This window comes from Bubalus bubalis, chromosome 8, assembly GCF_019923935.1.
Source record: "Bubalus bubalis isolate 160015118507 breed Murrah chromosome 8, NDDB_SH_1, whole genome shotgun sequence".
Taxonomy (NCBI): domain Eukaryota; kingdom Metazoa; phylum Chordata; class Mammalia; order Artiodactyla; family Bovidae; genus Bubalus; species Bubalus bubalis.
The window spans coordinates 92,089,898-92,101,425 of NC_059164.1; positions in this window are offsets into that span (position 1 = coordinate 92,089,898).

Genomic DNA, 11,528 nt, shown 5'->3' on the forward strand with positions numbered 1-11,528 from the left:
AAAGCCTTCTCAGTCACCCCTTACCACCCTCTGTCACCATCACTGTCTCACCTAGATTACTGCTTTCTGTTCCCCAGCCCCCAGCAACGACTGATCCTTTCACTGTCTCCATTCAGTTCAGTTCAGTCCCTCAGTCGTGTCTGACTCTTTGTGACCCCATGGACTGCAGCACGCCAGGCTTCCCTGTCTGTCACCAACTCCTGGAGTTGACTCAAACTCATGTCCATTGAGTCGGTGATGCCATCCAGCCATCTCATCATTTGTCATCCCCTTCTCCTCCCATCTTCAATCTTTCTCAGCATCAGGATCTTTTCAAATGAGTCAGTTCTTTGCATCAGGTGGCCAAATATGTTTTGCCTTTTCAAAAATGTCATTTGGTTGAAATCATATAGTATGTAGCCTTTTCAAACTGGTTTCCTTCATTGAGAAATATGTGTCTAAGTTTCCTCCTTGTCTCATGGCTCAATAGCTCTTTTCTTCCTAGTGCTGAAGGATACCCCATTGTCTGGATGAACCACACAGTTTAGTTATCCATTCTCACATTATCACATTTACTTATCCATCCACCTACTGAAGAACATCTCGGTTACCTCCCAAGTTTTGTCAGTTATGATAGAGCTGCCACAACATTCATAGGCAGGTTTTGTATGTTTTCAATTCATCTGGGTAAATATCAAGGAGCACAATTGTTAGATCATATGGTAAGAAAGTGTTTTGAAACAACCAGTCTCCCCACTTTGCATTCCCACCAGCAGTGAATGAGAGTTTCTGTTTCTCCACATGCTCAATAGCATTTGGTGATGTCAATGTTTCAGATTTTAGCCCTTCTAATAAATATGTAACAGAATCTCATTGCTTTTTTAGTTTTGAATTCCCTGATAACACAGGATGTTGAGCACCTTTCCCTTTGCTTATTTACCACCTTCTTCAGTGAGATGTCTTTCAACTCTTTTGCTCATTTTAAAATTGAGCTATTTCCTTTTCTTGTTGAGTTTTAAGAATTCTTTGTTTACTTTAGATGATAGTCCTTTATCAGATACATCTTTTGCAAATACTTTCCGTCCGTGAAAACTCAGTGATTTGCCCAAACATTACTTTTTAACCAGAAAAATAGAGCTTTTCACATTCAGTACAACATGCATCACCCAGGCAAGTGCTTCAACACCTTCAACACCTCCATCACCCAAGAATCCTAAATCTCCCTGAGTCCCACACTAGGACCCCTCTCAGCTCCTCCCAGTGGCCTGGCTAACATCTTCCCTCAGATACTGCCCTAATCCAGCCTTCCTGAGCCCGGCTGTTCTCTAACACTCCCTCTGAACCTTGCTCTGAGACTTCCTACCCCTTCTCTGCGGACAGAAGATGAGGTCACATTCCAGGGATGCCCCTGGCAGCCATGAGCCAACCACCTGGGAGTGGAGTTTCGTTTGACCCTCAGAGGCAGAAGGGTGGAGGGGCCACAGCAGGAACCATTGAGAAGAGTCAGGTTTCAGGCCTGGGGTGGGGGCTCCTCTGCTCAGCAGGTCAGAACACCTCCCCAGCACCCAGAAGGCCAGTGCCTGCGGCTGATTGCCTGTTTTCTCCAAGAGAGATGAAGACAAATAGGGGCAAAGGAGAAGCAGCATGGTAAGAGAAAGGAGGCTCCAGGAACCAAGCTGGCCCCCAGGGTGGAGGAGCTGGGGCAGGTTGGCAGAGAGCCTCCCCAGCAAGTCCCTGCATTTCATCTCTTTGTGTCTTTAGCTCTTGGGGATTAGGAGTGACTGGGACAAGGGTCAGGAAGGTCTGCTGCACACATTACTGTGCAATTTTTTAAAAAAGAAGAAGAGTGCTTTCATCTTTTGACAAGGACAGCTGTTGCCAAATGTCTGCTTTGGGGCTCTCTAGCTCCTTGATTTCTGCAGTCCTTAGACTTAACTCAACCTTACTGTTTTCCAGTGATTCAGACTCCTCATTTGCCAAATGGGGATAACAAAAACCCTTCCTCCATAGAGTAACTAACTGGGACCACTAGATGAGTCTATATACACGAATTGCATATATATATATATATATGGCTGCACTGAGTCTTTAGTTGCAGCATGTGGGACCTAGTTCCCTGACCAGGGTTCAAACCCAGGCCTCCTGCATTGAGAGGGCAGAGTCTTAGCCACTGAGCCACCAGGGAAGCCCCCAAAATTCTTTGGATACATAGAAATGGCACACAAAATACTATGGAGCTGTTTGCTGCCATATTACCATGGTGTTATGATTCTAGGGGTGACAAATAAAGCCTCTGGGGTGAGTGGAGGGGTTGAAGTTTGGGGGGAGCATACAGAAGAGACTGGAGGGGGATGGTGTACCAGGAGCAGGTGGGAACGAGTAAGAGATAGAAGTGGCTGGGAGAGGAGGATTATTCCTACCCAGGAAGGGACGGCAAGGTGCACTCTCCCCAGCAGGTAGAAGTAAAGAGGTTGCGGCTGGTAGGAGCACTGATACCATCTGTGAGGTTGATCTGTTTAAGTTTTATAGGGCAGAGTGGGCCCCAGGGAAAAGTGTCCTGGTTCTATTATCCCAGTGTAAAAGCACACGCCCTGCTTAGGGCTAAGGTCCCTACTCTGCCCCTCCCATCCTACCCAGACCCTGGGACCACCCAGGATTAGGATCAGAGGGCAGTGGGGGCAAAAGGTTGAGACCCGAAACTGGGGCTCGGCCCCTCCTCCCACACAAACAGGGGTTGGAGCAAACCGCAGCTGGGCTTTGGTTTTTGACAGCAGAAAGCCTCCCCACAAGGGCCAGGAGAACCCAGTCATTTTCCGCAGCAGGGGAGTGGAGACCCACAGCCCAAGCGCCTCTGTCTGTCACTTTTCCAACCTCCTGGCGATGCCCCCAGCCCTCAGGTGCTGGGAGGAACAGAGAAGCAGCTGAGGGGCCCACGGGGCCGGGGTGGGGATGACTACGGCCACCGCAGCAGCACCCACGCGAGGTCTGGCCAGGGCATGGATGGGGGGAGGCCCCCTACTCAACCTCTATTGCCAGAGGAGAAGCCAGCAGCCCCAACCCGGAGCCAGCTTCTCCTGCAGCCGGCTGAGGAGCCTCACAGCAATCTCCTGTCCTCATCTCAGATCTCCTCCTTTCCTGAGACCTGATGCCTTCATTATGTAAATGGCGAAGTTGACACCGGGGACTCACTTCTACCTTACCTGCCACAGCACCTTCGCTGGGTGAGGAAGGAGGGAGCAGACAGGCTCCAGGCTTGGGGCTGCCCAGTTGGATGCCCTGGGGTCCCCTCACCCTGAAACATGGGCTGTGGGTACAAGTGGCCCATGGTCTATGTGTTTCTGTGCTCTGGGCCCTACTCCCAGCACATGTGTAACCTCTGATCAGGTTGCCTGTGAGAGGGGGGCCGGTGAGGTTTCTTGCAAAACTTTTCTAGGAAGAAAGACAAGGGTGAGGGGCAAATCAGAAATACTGTTGCCTCAGGCAGTTGGAGCAGATTGTTTATAACAAGTATCTTGTTTCACTATGTGAAATAAGCGATTCATCAAACTCTATCATTAACAGTAACGGTGATAATAATAATAACAACTAATGATGTGTCTGAAGAAGCCTCACTGGGGAACCGAGAGGGCAGTGTTCTAGTCCTGGCTCGGGCAGAGCTGTGAGGAATGCTCACTTTTCCCTTTGGGCTGGGTTGATGCCGATAGGAGGGTGAAGTCATGTCTGCAGGGTAAGGACAGGAAAAACTTGAAGGGTGGAGACCGCCAGGAGCCTTGGGGCAGGCAGGGGCTCGGGAGGTGATAAGGGAAGTCAGAGTGGACACTGAGATACGGGGAGTGGGGGAGAGGTGGGGGTGACATGGGAGGAGGGCAGAGAGTGACATCCTGTGTGAAAGTGAAAGTGTTAGTCATGCAGTTGAGTCCAACTCCTTTCTATCCCATGGTCTGTAGCCCTCCAGGCTTCTCTGTCCATGGAATCCTCCAGGCAAGAATACTGGAGTGGGTAGCCATGCCCTTCTCCAGGGGATCTTCCCAATCCAGGGATCAAACCTGCGTCTCCTGCATTGCAGGCAGATTCTTTACTGTCTGAGCCACCAGGGAAGTCCCGTACTGTGGAAGTGCAGAAAATACTGAATCATGGACTGAATACAGGGGAGAGTGCAATACAAACCAACCCTCATTCCAGCATCTCCTCACAGCCTCCTTGGCCTCGGCCCCTGGTGCTGGGTGAATCTTTGCAGAAGGCTGGTTCAGAGAAGGGAGCCCAGAAAAGGCGGGTGAGGACCAGCCAGAGCAGGGTTTGTTGATTCTCGGAGGTCAACCCCCTTCTAAGAATCTGGTGCTTCCTCAGCCCAGAAAAATAGACACACAACCTTACATGCATGGCGGGGGGCTGCCAGAGCCCACAAAACCCGGCCCACAAAATCCTCTCTCTTCTTACCATCCTGACATTGCCCATGTGCCTACTCCTCCATGCCCCATGCCAGCGCCCCAGAAGCTAAGACACAACCCCCTGCTTCGGGGCAGCCTGTTGGCCAGACCAAGATGCAAACCCAAGGGGCTCAGAGCTAAAGCATAGCGGCCAGTGGGAATTCCCAGAAGGGAGGGGTTCGTTTCCAATCTGGAGAAGCAATCTTGGGAGCACAGTGAGCCCACAGGCTCTGGAGTCCGCAAGCTCTCCATCATACAGTGGGGATCTGGAACCACCTCTTAGGAATGGTGTGGTACACAGTGTCTACTGTATTTCAATATGTATTTCTTTGGCTGCGCTGGGTCTTGGTTGTAGCATGCGGGGTCTTCCATCTTTGCCGAGGCACACAGGAGCTTCAAGCTGTGGCATGTGAACTCTTATTTAGGATCTAGTTCCCCGACCAGGGATTGAACCCAGGGCCTCCTGTATTGGGAGCGGGGAGTGTTAGCCACTGGACCACCAGGGAAGTCCCTTGTCCGTGGTATTTAGCAGAGAGCAAGGTTCAGGTAAAAGGGCCATAAACACAGAGGAGGTAAGCATCCTGCTGGTGTGGTAAGCTGAATGACGGCCCTCCAAAAATGCCCATGTCCTAGTCACTGGAACCTGTGAGTCTCACACGGCCAAAGGGACTCTGCAGATGAGACCACATCAAAGGTTTCAAGGTGGGCTGTTATTATGGATTATCCAGGTGGAGTGATGATTATAAGAGTCTTCCAGGGAGGCTTCCCTAGTGGCTCAGATGGTAAAGCGTCTGCCTGCAATATGGAGGACTGGGGTTCAATCCCGGGTTGGAAAGATCCCTTGGAGAAGGAAATGGCAACCCACTCCAGTATTCTTGCCTGGAAAATTCCATGGACGAAGGAGCCTGGTGGGCTACACAGTCCATGGGGTAGCAAAGAGTCAGACACGACTGAGCAACTTCACTTTCCAGGGAGGCAGGAGTGTCAGTCGGAGCAGATGTGACCGTGGGCGCTGAGGTCAGAAAGGCAGTGTGGTTTGAAAATGCACTGCTGGCTTTAAAGATGCAGGAAGGGGCCCAGAGCTGAAGAATTCAGGTGGTCTCTAGAAGCTAGAAAAAGCAAGGGAGTTTTCTCTCTTCTAGGGCCTCCAGAAGGAACAGAGGCCAGGGACTTCCCTGGTGGTTCAGTGGTTAAGACTCCCTGCTTCCAGTGCAGGGGATGTAGGTTTGATCCCTGATCAGGATCTCACATGCCATGCAGCATAGCCAAAAAGAAAAAAAGAAAAACCAGAAGGAACAGCCTGGAGGATCCATTTTCAACTTCAGACTTCCAGAACTATAAGATAGAACATTTGTGTTGTTTTATTAAAAGATAAACTCGTGGTAATTTGTTACAGCAGCCACAGTAAACTAATACACCAGGCCTTGCCGGGGAAGGCCAGATTTGGTTGTGATGCAGGAGGGAGTTTGCAGGGGGCATTTTGCAGCCCACAGGGCGAGGAGTGAGACTCTGATGGGAGGGAGGAGGGGCCAGGCACTGAGTGCTCAGCCCGTGACCTCACCCTTGGCCAGCCAAGCTGCCCTGGCATCCGGACGCCTGTCAGCCCGGGGTTACATGCCTCACTGGGCCAGAAAGGGATCCCTGTGTAGCCAGGCCCCAGGCAAGGGTGGGGGTGTGGCAGAGAAGGCTGGTGCCAGGGGAGGGAGCCCCATCAATCCCCAGGGCTGCAGAGGCCACACGAGTAAAGGGGGTGGGGAGAGGCCGGCAGGGGCTGGCGAGGTGCACGGACACCCAGGCCCCCCTGCCGGCTCAGTCCCACTCTGCTTCTCTCCTGCGGGGCAAAAAACTCTCCCTTCCTCTCCTCTTTTTCCTTCTCCACCCCTGGAATCCCCTGGGAAAGTGGGAGGAGGAGGGACTTGGGGCCTAGAGAGCAAGCGATGGTGTCACAATCTCAGTTCAGTGACTGAGTAGCTGGGTGACCTTGGGCAAATCCCTTTGCCTCTCTGGGCCTGTTTTCTCCTCTGGAATTGAGGACATAGTCTCCACTTCATGTGGCTATATTAAATGACATAACACAGGCCTATACAGTGCCCAGCATATGGCAAACCCTCCAAGGGCATCATATGTTATCATATGTATACATGCCACTGCCCACAGATAGAACATCAAGTTTATCTGCCCAGCCAGGTGCCAGGTTCCACCACGGGAACATGGTGTCCTGTCCATCTTTGTATCTCAGCACTGCTCTACTTACCGGTGTGTATTAGGCGATGCATATGTATGAATCATTCACTCACGCAGAGAGTATGTTTGTGATTGTTATGAAAAACAGCAAAGAAAGAAGAGGGAATGCCAGCAGTGGGGGTAGGGTGGTGGTTTGCTGCTTCATACAGGGTGTCAGAGAGAAGATTGTCTCACAAGAGGCAGCTGGAGTAGAGACTCGAGGGACGTGAAGAAGTGAGCCCCGTGGGTTTCTGGGGAAGTGGAGGGCTCTGGCTGGGTGGAAACACTGGAGAATAGCAAGGCTTGTGAGGTGGGATCAGAGCGGGTGAGGGCAGAGGGAGAGAAAACAAGGTCTGGCATAGAGGGGCCGGATCACACAGGGCTTTGTAGGCCACAGTAGACTGAGCCTTACTTGCTGAGCCTGAGGGGGCCTTCTTGGTGAAGCCTTGCTGCTTGGGAGAGGCCCCCAAGGGCCCTGGGAAGCAGTGCTCCACCTCCCATTGGGCTTCTAGGAGGGGATCATAGGGGCACCCCTAGAGTCAGGCCACTGCCTGAGGAGAAGCAAAGACCCCAGTGCGCACCCCAGCCCCCCTTACTGTGACTCCTTGCACTCAGAAATGACCTGTGGGCTGGGGGACCCAGGATGTTTTTAAACCTAGGGTTTGGATTCTGGACTAAGCTCCATCCATGTCACTCACAAGTTTCTGTCTACATTTTTAGCTTTTTTAATCAAAAATTTTTAAAAATACAGAAAGCAGAAGTTTTCACAGCGCAGAAGTGTGCCAGGGGTTTGGCACACTTGTCTGTGCCCACCTGCTTCGCCCTGGCCCACTGGTCCCATTCCCTGGGCAGATTCACACCCAGGAACCCTTTCACTAACAGACCAGGTCACACACACAGTGGCACTGTAACAGACTGCCACACACACACTCTCACTCACCTGTGGGTTTTGGATTCCATTCACTTGGGGCTTTTAACTTTACAGGGTCAGTTCTGCTTCGCCCCTCCTTTTGTATGGAGTTCCATCTGAGGGATTTCACCTCCTGCTTCAGTCCCGAGGCCTCCTGAACCTTACGTGATACACCCCAAGTCATCTATGTTTCTTATATTATTATTGATAATAATCATAATATTATTATGTAATACATTTATAAGAAATGAAAAAAAAAAAAGACAGACTGGGCTTTACTTTGGCACAAGGGGTGCCTGGCCTCTGGAAGGCTTTGAAGAGAGGCATGAGTTGCGCTGGCTTATGTTTTAAAAGAATCACCTGGGACTTCCCTGGTGGTCCAATGGCTGACACTCCGCACTCCCAGTGCAGGAGGCCAGGGTTCCATCCCTGGTCAGGGAACTAGATTCCACACGCCACAACTAAGAGTTTGCATGCTACAACTAATGATCCTTCATGCTGCAATTAAGACCTGGTGCAGCCGAATAAATAAATAAAATAAAAACTGTTTTAAAAAATAAAAGAATCACCTGGCTGCTATGTTGGGAAGATTCTGTAGGGAGACAACACAGGGGGCTGGGAGAACGGGAACTCACTGCAGGAACCCAGGTAAGAGATGGTGATGGCCTGGGCCAGCATTGCTATGGGAGAGAGTGGAGGAAGCGGTCAGACTGAAGATATATTATGAATACAGTGAAGACAGGATTTGCTGATGGATTAAACATGGGGTGTAGGAACTGAGGGTGGCTCCAACAGTTTGGATGCGGGTTGTTATTATTTGTTTATCTGAGCAACTAGAAAAATAGAATTGCTATTTTTTGAGATGGGGTAAGTTTAAGGAGAACCAGGTCTGGGAGGACGGTGAGGGAGTGTGGTGATTAATTTTATGTGTTAACCTGACTGGGCCATGTGGTCCCCAGGTATTTGGTCACACATTCTGGGTGTTTGTGCAGGTATTTCTGGATGGGATGAACACCTGAATCTGCAAGACTGGGTAAGGTAGGCTTCATCCAATCTGCTGAAGGCCTGAAGAGAACAACGACAACAAAAGGCTAAGAGAGCATTTGCTCCGTCTGCCTAAGTCCTTGAACTCAGACATAGATCTCTTCCTGCTTTTGGAACTGGGCTCAGGCTGGATGGCTCTCCCGGTTCTCAGGCATAAATAAATATTGTGTATATATGTCCTATTGGTTCTGTTTCATTGGACACACAACAGAGTCGGAAGTTGGGGTGCTGCTTCTGTTCAGCATGAGATCCTACTCAGTATCCTGAAGGAGATGGGGAGTAGGCAGAGATACGAGATCACGAGGCAGTGAGAGCCGAATCGATCATTGAACTGAATCCTCCCAATCTCTGTCCTCCCCCCCCCCAATATTTATTTATTTGGCTGCACCAGGTCTTAGTTGTGGCATGTGGGATCTAGTTCCCTGACCATGAGTTGAACCTGCAATGAGAGCTTGGAGTCTTAGTCACTGGACCACCAGGGAAGTCCCCCAGTCTCTGTCCCTTGACCCAGCGGAAGTTGCTTTTCTCTTCTGCACAGCTGCTGAAGCATCCTTTCCTGATTCTTCTCCCCAGAATAGTCCTGGGCTCCAGCTTTGTGTCCTGCTTAGAGAGTCACCTGTCTTTGGTTTCCCTAGAGGGTTCACATAATCCCCAAGAAGCCCTAAATCCCCTCCCCTCCAACTGTGCAGTCCTCTGACAGAGGGGAGACCCCTACAAGATGAGGGAGCCCTGAATAGAGAACTACCCCACCCACACCAGGCGAGAACAGCTGGGCTGGAAGGGGTGGGCTTCTCTTCACTGCTCTCTCCTGTTCTCCCAACAGGTCTGGGCCCCAGAAGCACCCCCCACGCCAGCTTCTCTTGTGGGGTTGGACCCTTCACACAGGACCAGGAGGTGCAGTGGAAGGGAAGGGTCATCCAGGCAGGTCCAGCTTCCCAACTGGGCACACCTCTCATCACTGGTGACCTGGGCAAGACATTTTGTCTCTCTGAGCCTCATTCTCCCCATCCACAACACAGCGATACGTGTGAGTGCCTTACAGTATAGCTGAGAGTGGGATGCACCTGCCGCAGTGACCTGTCCTTAGCAAAAGAACAGCAGAGAGCAGGTCTTTCGAGTCTTCTCTCATCCTCAGCCAGCCTCTATCCTTTCTGAGATTAGATTATTTTACCCCCAGCCTGTCCTTCAGAAACCAAATATTTACTAGGGACACGGGCAACCAAGGAACGGTTGCCAAGGGCAGGGCTTTCTGAAAGGCTACCCGTCGTCCAGGAAACTGCCCCACTCTGGTTCCCTGGGGTCCAGCAGGTCGATGGATTCTGGTGCCACCTGCTGGATACTGTGCCACACTGCTCCTAAAGCACCCACACGCGGGAGTCCCGGCATCCCCGGGCAGGGAACACCCTCTGCCCCGCCCCTCTTCTCGCCCCAGCATCTCCACCGTGAAAAGTCCTTCCTACTTCTTGTCCCTAGGTTTTCCCAGAGACTAGAAGAAAGGAAAGGAGCTGGAAGCACTGTGAACCACGGGGAGCGGTGGGAGGAGCAGTGTCCTTCCCGGAGAACGGCGAGGATCGAGGAGCAGGACTCCCGGTGGTGCGGGGTCCGAAGGAAACCCCTCCCCTTAATAGGCTTCCTGAAGCTCCGACTCCGCAGTGCAGACACACGTTTCGCTTCTCATTCGTTCGCTTCCCACCGAGAGCAGCGGCGGGGTGGGGAGTAAGAGGTTAACATGGGGTGGGAGAATGACGTGTAAGGTCACAGCCAGGTCCTTACACAACATCCCCTCCTGGCTCCCTCCTCCTTGCCAGCCGCTCAGCCCCTGATGCTCTAGTGCGGACTTCCCTCTTCTTCCCTAGGGAAAAACTGCCTACCTACCTTGACAGCATGTCAGACCAACCCCACCTCCCAACCCCCACCGTGGAGCCTCCGATCACCCTGCTTCAAAGGGAATCCTCAGTGCAGGCCAGGTCTCCTGAGTTGGATTCCTGCCTGGGGCAGCCCCTGTGCCTGGCCATCCTGAGGTCAGCCTGCCCTGAAAAGTGAAGGGTGAGGTGGAGCCGCTGCTGAGTGTGTGTGTGTGTATGTGTGTGTGTGTGTGTGTGTGTGTGTGTTGGGGGGTGATAAAAAGACAAGAAGCTGTTGGGGTGCCTGTGGATGGCTCCTCTTTCCCTGGTTAGGATCACAAACAGAGAAAATGAGGCGGAGGCACTTAGGAAAGGCTGGTCTCTACCTACCTGTCCCAGGGGAATACTGCACCTTGCAACCCACATGCCTCCTCTCAGACTTTTATCTGGGCTGGGGATGTCGCTGACTTGTGAGCCAGACACCCTGGCTCCCAGCCCAGAAGCTCATGTTGCCAATGTGCTTAAGAAGGGTGGGGGATGGAGCAGGAAGTTGGGGACCAAGGTCTCCCAGGTCACAGACCCCTCCCATCTTCCCTCCGTATTTGAGTGGCAGGGAAGGGAAAGGAGGCTGATGGAGGTGAGTCCACATCCTGCAGGCGAGGGGCGCTGCCCTGAGGACAGTAGGTATGGGGAGCGGAGTCGGGGAGCTGGGCCCCGGGAGAGGTTATGGGGTAGGGGGCCCTGCATGCTTTGACTCTGGTACTACCCTCTGACTCCAAACTCCCCTCAGCTGATGGCAGAAGGGCTGCTGGGAGTGCACTGGGGTGGATAGACTTGGCCCCTCAACTTCCAAATGGTGTGTGTGTAAAGCAGAGAGGCAATCAGAGAGGCTGGGGTGGGAATTCAATGCTCTTCTGAAGAGTCGAGGGAGGTGCTGCCCTACCCCCACTCCCCATGGCTGGTCCCTCCTCCTCTCCAGACCCCACTCCTGGGTATGAGGAGAGTGGGAGGGCAGGGGTGGACGAGGGATTGAGGGAGAGATTGAGGGCAGCTGGGGTATTGAGCCTTCCTCTCCGGGCTGACTGCCCAGCTCCCGGAAGA